The sequence below is a fragment of the Gastrolobium bilobum genome, unplaced genomic scaffold (assembly GCF_033153095.1).
Source record: "Gastrolobium bilobum isolate Gb01-03AN ecotype WA unplaced genomic scaffold, APGP_CSIRO_Gbil_v1 utg686778, whole genome shotgun sequence".
NCBI classification, from domain to species: Eukaryota; Viridiplantae; Streptophyta; class Magnoliopsida; order Fabales; family Fabaceae; genus Gastrolobium; species Gastrolobium bilobum.
The window spans coordinates 1-9,643 of record NW_026899769.1 but is presented as its reverse complement, the minus strand read 5'-3'; the positions used below and the strand labels follow the sequence as shown (position 1 = coordinate 9,643).

Here is a 9,643-nt window from a genome sequence, read left to right as displayed (position 1 = left end):
TGTTCATAAATGTAAGAAATAAGCATTCAGAAAGGTAGTCCACCTTCTTGTTTGGCTTATGTACTTTCCCAGATGGAAGTTTAGTAGTCTTCTTTTAATGTGCCAAAATGTCTTCTAACCTTTCTTTTCTTTGAAATTCCAAAATCTCTTGAGCATCTTGAGATTTTGTCTGCATTATTGTCAGTACGTTGATTCGATTGTTGTCCCAGTGCAGCTGAAACTTTTAGTCCTACTGCATTACAGTTCTTTACACATGAAAGTGTGTCTTTTTCTCCTGATCTTAGTTTTCTATAACCGTATCTGCGCTTTCCTCTCGTTGGAATTCCGAAGGAATCTGAGCACCTTAAGAACAACTTATCCTCAATCTGAGGATTTGACTTTGCTCGTGGAAATACAAGGTCCATTCTTACTGCAGAAAAAACAGGGAATTAATCTGAAGCAATGGAGTAACATCCCAAATAGATTATCTATTTATCAGTCATTCAATGATTCAAACTCCAACATGCCAATCGTACATAGTAACTTAAAAAATGTAACAAAAAACGTGGCTAAACCAAACTACCACATTTTTTCCAGATGTGGCTAATCCTAGCGTGGCATTTATTTAGCCACATTTTTCTTCTCACTTTGCTACTGCTGTCATGAGTGTGGTAGCATTATTTTAGCCACAATTTTGTTTACATTAGCCACGTTAGAAATGTGGCTAATTTGTAGGGAGAGAATAAAAAAAAATAATACGTTTTTATTTCTTTTATAATATATCACTACCAAAATTCTTTCTTTTTTTGTACATAAATGATCCATAATAGCAATCTATTAATAAAACAAAACCATGAAGAAAAATACAGATAGCAATCAGTGTTTTAAAAAAGACTAATAAGAGATATTTCATATGCTCAATCAGTATTACTCATTCAAACCAACCGTTGAAACATTCCAAATTGGGTTATCAACAAGGGCTAAAGTAGGGGTGTCAATATAGGTTATGACACGCGGGTCGACACGTGACACGACACGAAAATTCGTGTTCGGGTTGACCCGTAAAAATATATGTGTCGTGTTAGTGTTGAGAAAAATGACACGCAAAAAATTCGTGTCGTGTCACGTGTCAACACGCGAACCCGCATGTGACCCGTATTTTTAAGGTATTTACGATTTTGTCCAATTAGTTGATCAACTAGCACCAGCATGTTACATCTTTAAGGGTAATAACGTAATGTCATATATTTTATTATTTCTCCCACAAAGACCTGATTCACCCGAAGACACAAATCACAAAGTCACAAACATTACTAGGGTTTGAGGGTTTCTATTTTTGCCTTTTTCTCATTTCACTCAGCGGCTGTCTTCAAGCTTCCTTAGGGTTCACTGGTTCTCTCGCTAAATCAGCCATGGAAGCTTCTTCATTTTTATGATCGCTGAACAAGAAGTCATTGCACTTTTACTGAGGTAATCCGTTTATACATTACTCATATAATCTTATTTTCCTTTCTCCCTCCCTACCCGGTTGTTTCTGAAACATGCAAGGACTAATTTGTGATGCACTTTTTTTTTCTTTTTGGTAAATAGTGATGCGATTTCTTTATTCTCAGAGAAAAGTGTCAAAGAAGAACCCTAGGATATTCAAACCTGCGTTTTTTGTTCCTCCTAAGCTGTTACAGTAGTCAATCGGTGGTTGACAGTGACCTATTGTGACTCGAAGAAGACGGTCAGTCATGTTTCTCTTCTAATTTCTACGCTTTTACATGTTTCTTATTTTTTTGGAACTAGTTAATACATTTCACATCTAATTGATGATTAGCGTAGCCATTTAATTTAAAGTTCACATCTAATTTGAATTTGACTGCCTTGATATTCTTTTTTGTTCTTTGCAAAGCTTCTAGTAAGTGATATTTTCTGAATAAACAGAAACATTTTCGTACTAAAATTTTTAGTGAAAGAAGTATGTTCAAATTATTTGAATTCATTTCTGTACAATTTATAAATTCATAGCCCCTTTCATTGATTAATATGTTTGATTCACAAACCTGAACTATTAATTTTGCATAAGAACACTTGCTATTATGTGCTCGGTTGCTGTTTTAGCATTTTTTATTTTTTTATGTACACCCACTCCCAATTTTTTTTTAACTCACTCTCTTCTGCACTGCATGCATCTTCCTTTTAGCCTATTGTCTAAGTTAGCAAATTTATTTATTGCAGATGGAAATTCAATCAGAAAATATCACACCTCAGTTGGATGAGAATCTTCCGGATAAAAGTACATCCGATTTGGCTGAGACAAAGAAGCCACCAAGAAAAAAGAAGAAGTTAACATCCCCAATTTGGGCTCACTTTGAGCGTATTGCACCAGAGATTGAAGGTGGGAAACCTCGATGCAAATGCATATATTGTGGACAAATTTACCAAGCTGATAGTAGACATGGAACAGGTAATTTTAAACGTCATTTAGAATCATGTGTGAAACGAGACAGCCGTGATATTGGGCAGATGATTATTTCAAATCAAGGTAATAACTCTCTAAGTTTAATTTCTAAATTTGACCATGATAAATTTAGAGAGTTATTAGTAGCTCTTATTGTGAAGCGTGATTTGCCTTTTATATTTAGTGAGTGGCCAGAAGTTAAGGAATTAGTTCTTCATTTGCGTGGGGACGTAAACATTGTGACTCGAAACACTATAAGGACAGATTGCCTTAAGCTATATAAGAGGGAGAAAGAAAGATTGATTAACAAGTTGAAGGAAAATTCTAGCAGAGTTAGTTTAACATCAGATTTATGGACTTCCATAAATACTGATGGATATATATGCTTGACGGCTCATTTTGTTGACAAAAATTGGCATCTTCAGAAAAGAGTTTTAAATTTTAGTTCTATGCCACCACCTCATAATGGCATATCATTGGCTGAAAAAATTCACACTTTTTTAAAAGATTGGGGTTTAGAGAAGAAGATATTTTCAATTACATTGGATAATGCTTCTGCTAATAATGTATGTGTTGACATATTGAGAGATCAATTGAATTTAGGAGATGGACTAATGTGTAATGGTCAATTCTTTCACCTACGTTGTTGTGCCCATATCCTGAATTTGATTGTTCAAGAAGGCTTGAAAGGGATTGACGACTCAGTTGTTAAAGTTCGTGAAAGTGTCAAGTATGTTAAAGGCTCACAAGGAAGAAAAGAAAATTTTTTTGAGTGTGTTGCTCATGGGCACCTTGACTCTAAAAGAGGTTTGAGACAAGATGTCCCAACTAGATGGAACTCTACATTTCTCATGCTAGATTCTGCACTCTACTACAAACGTGCTCTTATGCACCTTGAGTTGAGTGATTCCATCTACGTGCATTGTCCATCTAGAGATGAATGGGATAAACTTGAAAAAATCAACAAGTTCTTGGCCGTATTTTATGATATCACATGTGTCTTCTCTGGAACCAAATATCCAACTGCTAATCTGTACTTTCCTTTAGTATTTACAGCATATTTAACTTTAAATGATGGGCTGAATAGTGAGGATCTTTACATTAGTAGTTTGGCAGCCAACATGTTCACTAAATTTCAGAAGTATTGGACTGATTTTAGTATGATTTTGGCTATAGCTGTCATTTTGGATCCTAGATATAAGATGCATTTCGTTGAATGGTGTTATACAAAGCTATATGGTTGCGATGGGATCAAAGAAGCGGCAAAGGTCAAGAACAATTCGTTTTCTCTATTTAATGAATATGCACAAGGTGGATCTAAAAGCTTATCTTCAAGTGGTTCAACGGGAGCTTCATCAAGCAATGCAAGAGATGGTGGGACCAAAGCACCCCATGAAACTTCATATTCTTCTATAACTAACAATGTCTTGAGTGTAAGTTTGTTTACTTATTGTAGTCTTAAATTTGTTGTCATTCTATTAATTAGCATCTATTGATTTATTTATTTAAATATTAATATATGTGTTGAATATGTTGTTAGGAATTTGACTCCTTTAATGAAGTGATTGTCTGCCCAAAGACACAACTTGAACTTTATTTAGAGGACCCAAGGATTGATAGGAATTCTGATTTGGATGTAATGTCATATTGGAGGGCTAATCAATATAGGTATCCAGAGGTTGCAACAATGGCTATGGATGTATTAGGAATACCTATTTCTAGTGTTGCTTCAGAAAGTGCTTTTAGTGTTGGGGGAAGAGTGCTTGACAATTATAGAAGTACACTCAAATCTAACATAGTGGAAGCTGTAGTGTGCACAAGAGATTGGCTATATGGTGATCAAGGTATTTTTATACATTATTTGTTCAATTTGTTGTATATTCAATTATGTAATTATTATTGAATGATTTACCAAACTTTTGTGTTACTATTTAATTCACTTTTTTTTATGCTAGAGCATGCAACTTTCTTGGAGGACTTAAGAAAAAATGTCATGGAGGAGATGGCCACAGAATCAAACAGAAATTCAGCTCCTTGTGAAACTAATAGTTTCTCAATAGCTCAATAGTGGTAGTAGAATGTACTTATTTGTCTTTGCATTTTTGTAAGTTATTTGCAACTTTTGATCACCTATGTGTTGCCTATAACACCTCACAATTTTAAATAAATAAATTAAAATATTAAATGAGCAATCAAGTGATGAATTAGTGAAAATCCTAAAGATTAGGCCAAAATACAAAGAAAGGGCAAAACGGTAATTAGCCAACACGCAACCCTAGGAAGATAAAAATTGAGTAGAAGGTCTCAGATGGTAAAAATAACCCTGGAAATGGGTTCAGAACGAAAAATTGAGTGGATAGGCAAGTTTCAGAAAAATCAGTGAATAGTGTTTTTCGCGGGTAAAAATATCGCGTTACGATTGCACCGTAAAACGTGTCAGTTGAATTTTGAGCTCTAGGTTCCAAATATGAGTTATAAATGGTTTTTTGAGTTAGGAAATATGATTTTGATGAAATTTGATGGAATTGAGTCATTTTGGGAAAAATTGATGAATAGTGATTTTCCGGTGGAAAAATACTGCGGTATAATTGTACCGATAAGCGTGAAAATTTTATCAGTATTTTGGGGAAACAAAAATATGACATGAACAAGAAAAATACGTAGGTCATGAATTTGTGGTTGAAATTAGGTGATTGATTAAAGTTAAAACGCGTGTGGGACCCGCCTGTGACTTAAGTGAGTCAAACTCACCATTTCTTCACACTTTCTCTCTCCTCCCCTCCTTCTTCTTCACGCTGGAACAGCCTCCCCCATGCCCATTTCTTCTTGATTTTCTTTTCTTCACAAATCACTCATTTCTCCACCAAATCCAACAAAATTTGTGTTGAAATTTGTTGGAAAAGACCTTCTAAACACATTGGTACCACTCTTAAGCCTTGAAATCGCCTCTTTGTGGAGCATTTGGCAAAAATCAGATCCGAAAATTTGAAGAAAATTGGATGTTCATGGAGCTTTTGATCTTCCATTGCTTGGAGGAGTCTTGGGTTAGCTTCTAGCCTTTGTTGTGAGTATGTTTCCATCCCATTTACATGGTTTAATTGTGATTGAAATTTTGAAAACCTAAAGCTTGATTTGATGATGTGTTGTGTTAGGGAGCTCAATTGGAAAATGTGTATTAGATGATAATGCCTTAGAATGATGTATTAATGCTAGAAATGCAATGAAAATTTTAGGTGAAATGTGATGATTTTAACTTAGTGAATTTGAGGTCATGATTTTGGGACTTTGGAATTTTGTGTTGAGGCATTGTTTGATGAATTGTGGTATGATTATATGATGATATAATGTGGTTGTGTGAGATGTGGAGTGATTAGAAGTGAATGGGAATCCTAGAATTGCCATAGGATGCAACTTGGCCTTTAAAGGAAAGTTATGAAATTTATGTTGTTGGAAATTGTTTGAGTGATGAATTATGTGTTAAAAAGGTAATTAGATGGGTTGTGTGGTGGTTGGCAAGTGTTAGAATCAATGGAAAAATAATAAGCGGTTTAGTTGGCATAAAGAACCTAGAGTGAAATATTTCGCAATACGATGCGTAAATGTCGTAATACGGCGAAACGACAGTTGAAATGGCCTTATGGCAACCCAAGGATGGGTACTAAAATGAGAAAGAAAATTTAGAAAAATAAATCCCCAAATAACACATAGATGGCCGAACCTTCAAGGAGGAAAGAGGGATTTTGCGGTTTTCGCGTTCTGATGTAATTTGACGCGAAAATGACGAAACGGCACTTGAATTGGCCTCTTGACAACTTAATGAGGCATAATAAAATGGGAAAGAAAATTTAGAAAAATAAATCTCAAATTAACACTCATTTGGCCGAACCATCAAGGGTGGATGGGGAGATTTTGTGATTTTGACGTTTTGACGTTATTTGACGCGTGCTGATGGTTGTATGTGATTTTATAGGTTGCCGTACATCGACTTGAATCCCGAATCTTGATTCAGTGAGTTGCCATTGGTCTTGGACCAAGTGGATTGAGGTAAGAAATTGGTTCATTGCATGTGTAATTATAAATTAACATGTATGGGTTGAACTGAGAGTGATTGGGAATGTCTTCTGTGTAGGCATTCCGCTGTGTACCGAGTTGAGGGATAAGCTGCTGCGGAGCTTGTGGAAACACGAATTAAGGTAACCTCTTGGTACTGGGGCTTGTTCCCCTTTTCTGTTCCACCTTGCCAGTTGATGGCAACAGTAGGAAGTGTGTATGAATAGTATAGAACACATGAGCATGCATGCATTATTGCTATGGGTACTGCGGTACCGAGTCTCTGGCCAGTAGACAGTTTTATTAGCCTTCGGGCATTTTCGGACTTCCGCTGGATAGGTCTCCAGGAGGGAGTTCCAGTTGACTGCGGTCATGGTGTGTGATCCGGGTAGGAGCACACTAGGAATGTCTTTGGCGTTTTGGTTGGTTTGGGCATCATGGTTGTGGTTTCTGTGAACACACCTTGGATGATACCCATAGGCTTATATATGCCGAGGGCGTACGTGGAATTGGGGTTACCATCCCGTATCGTCGTATTTTGTTTTCCTTATATTCCCCCTTCTCTAAATCCCTTGCTATATCCCGTTTTCAAAGTGGTTGTTGTATTCTATTGATATGCATCGAAGTGAACCATTGGGTGGAGTTTTCTCCAGAACCTCTTGGTTACTGAGATATATTCGTATATCTCACCCCGTCTCGGGGCATTTATTTCAGGAGGTAGCAGTGGAGCAGGAGCCTCGGGCAAGAGGCCCGCAGAGTGAGCGCTGGAGCGCTTCATATTTTGCATTTTGTTGGCCGTGTGGCCTAGGCTAGACTTAGGGCATGAACATGTCATTTGTATTTATTAGTAGCTTCATTAGCATCTTGTTCATGCCATTTTGCCTAAGTCTAGTAGTGATGTATTTGGTTATGTTGTCTTTTAAATTAAGTTGAAATTTTAGAAGAATGTAATTTGAAGTTTTAGTTTCAAGTTGTAATTTGTAAAGCCATATTGTAATAGTATTGATGCATGTCTAACTATGATGGAAGGGCCTTAGGCTTATCTTAGGTTATGATAATATGTATGATGGAAATATGCATGAAAAAGGTGTTAGTGATTGCAACTACTTAAGAATGATTAATATGGACTCTATGTTTAATAACTATAAACTGGATTGGGTTGTAAGTGCCCCAAGGCGTTGTTGGTCCTTGTGTGTGCCACCCATTGGATTATTACTGTATTATCATGTGTTTATTAGGTACAATTGAGGTTAAATGATCTTTTACAAATTTGGGATTATTGGAAAAACAAAGGAAACTCTGGCGAATTTTCTGTAGAATTGGCAGATTTTAGGCGAACTTCGGGAGAGCATATCTCCCTCCATAGAAGTCCCCTAGGGACGTGCCATACGCCATTTTGAAGGTTGAGATGTCCTCTACCTTGTGTCCAAATTTGAGGAAAATCTGGGTTGATCTTCGGCCTGAAAAAAATAGAGAAACACGGACTGCCCATGTGCCCCTGCACCTGAGGCAGATTCTGGACCGGATTTGGGAAATTAATTCCCGCTTCGTTTCTCGGTCAAATTGAGCGTGTGATATATCAAAATGAAGTTTGAGGTTCCTAGTTTGTAGGATAAAAATTTGAGGGCAAATGGTTGAGTGGATTGAGTGCAGTAATTCGAGCAATGTGAGTGGTTTGGAGCTGTTTTTGGGGTTGTTTGGGCTAATCGCTTATCCAACTTCAAACGGCGATAACCGGAGCAAATGAGCTCCGAATTGAGCGTATTTTAGCTTGTTAAAAAGGGAATTAAGTAACACAAAGATATAATCTGAGAAGTAGGGTTGGTTGCGATCGGTTTGGTCGCAGAAAAACTTAGAGTGTAACATGTTCGAATTGGTATAAAACGTAAAGTTGGAAATTGGCTAAGTGAGTTTATGGGAACTCCTTAGTAACTTATAATAAGTAACGTAAGTGATAAAAACAGTTTAAATAAGTCTTCCGCAAGAGTTTACGGTTACGGTCACAGCTTTTAATTATTACGCCTTTTTATGATTTAAATGCTCGCGTAATAGTCGGAAAAAATTTATTCTCGCTTTTATAAATGAACTGCTGTGATTGTAACTGCGCTTAATATCATAATTAATGTTAACAATACCGGTACGTAACGGGCTGTTACATTTTATGGTATCAGAGCAGTTTTGTTAGGGAACTCTGATAATGAATATATAGTTGTGTTGTGTGTTGCATAGTTGTATGTAGATTCTTATCGATTACTGCATATGTGATTCCTTAGTGTGGGTCTGATCAACCCATTCCTTTGTGTTACATGCGTAGTCATCGTAAGAAGCCTGCGTGGCAACCTTGGAACACCAAATGTAAGTCCTTAGCCTGATGTTGTGGATGCAGTGTTGACTGCTCCATGGACAAGAGATGGCAGTAAGTAAAATATGAATATGATAGGACTTCAGGGAAACATACTTAAATGTTTTGCCTGACCTTGTAGATGAAATTTATAAAGCTGGATTGTAAGTGAAAGTTGTAAACAAATCTATGATATGTACGGTATTGCATGGATGAACCTTGTAGTACCATGAATAATAAAGATATATAATTGAGATGAGTCCATAGTATGGAAAAGGTATTGGTGAAGCTTCCAAGTATATGTGTTGTATAGTAAAAACAATTATGTCCCGTTAATGTGTGGAATTCTCCTTGGAAATGGCTACTATGTAGAGATTCAGGTGTTATGAAGCATAAGAGGATTGATCCATGATGGAGGTCTCTTGGAAATCTCAGAGAATGAATATCGTAATTTAAAATGGCCTAATTATTTGTGGATGTTGTAATGCATTGTGAATAATACCTAATGGCCTGATGGCCAGTATACCTATTCTGATGAATAAACGGATAATAATCCAGTGATGGCCTAAGTGCCAGTATACATATATATATGTATGTACACCTTGTGACGGCCTGAGCGCCTAATTATCCGTGTTGAGGTAAATTATTAAATTTTTTTGTAAAAGGACAATGAGGCCGAATGAAATCCCCGATGATGGGAAGTATCTAAAGAGATTGTATGATTAGAGATTTAGCTAATGTACAACCTAATGGGAAATCATGTGATTAGTGTATGAACTAAGTTACAATAAAGTGTGGAATTATGTGTTTAGCAAAAGAGCTAACGT

General features: G+C 36.5%; 1 long non-coding RNA gene across 2 annotated transcripts; it reads left to right on the top strand.

The window, feature by feature from the left end:
• Positions 1-5,090: 5,090 nt before the first annotated feature.
• On the top strand, positions 5,091-7,521 carry LOC133293292 (uncharacterized). Of its 2 annotated transcripts, none has more exons than XR_009749045.1 (4): positions 5,091-5,489; positions 6,396-6,469; positions 6,555-6,618; positions 7,190-7,521. It is a non-coding gene; the product is annotated as an uncharacterized LOC133293292 (long non-coding RNA). The 2 variants fall into 2 exon arrangements; XR_009749044.1 differs by having other exon boundaries at positions 5,091-5,493.
• The last annotated feature ends 2,122 nt before the right edge of the window (positions 7,522-9,643 follow it).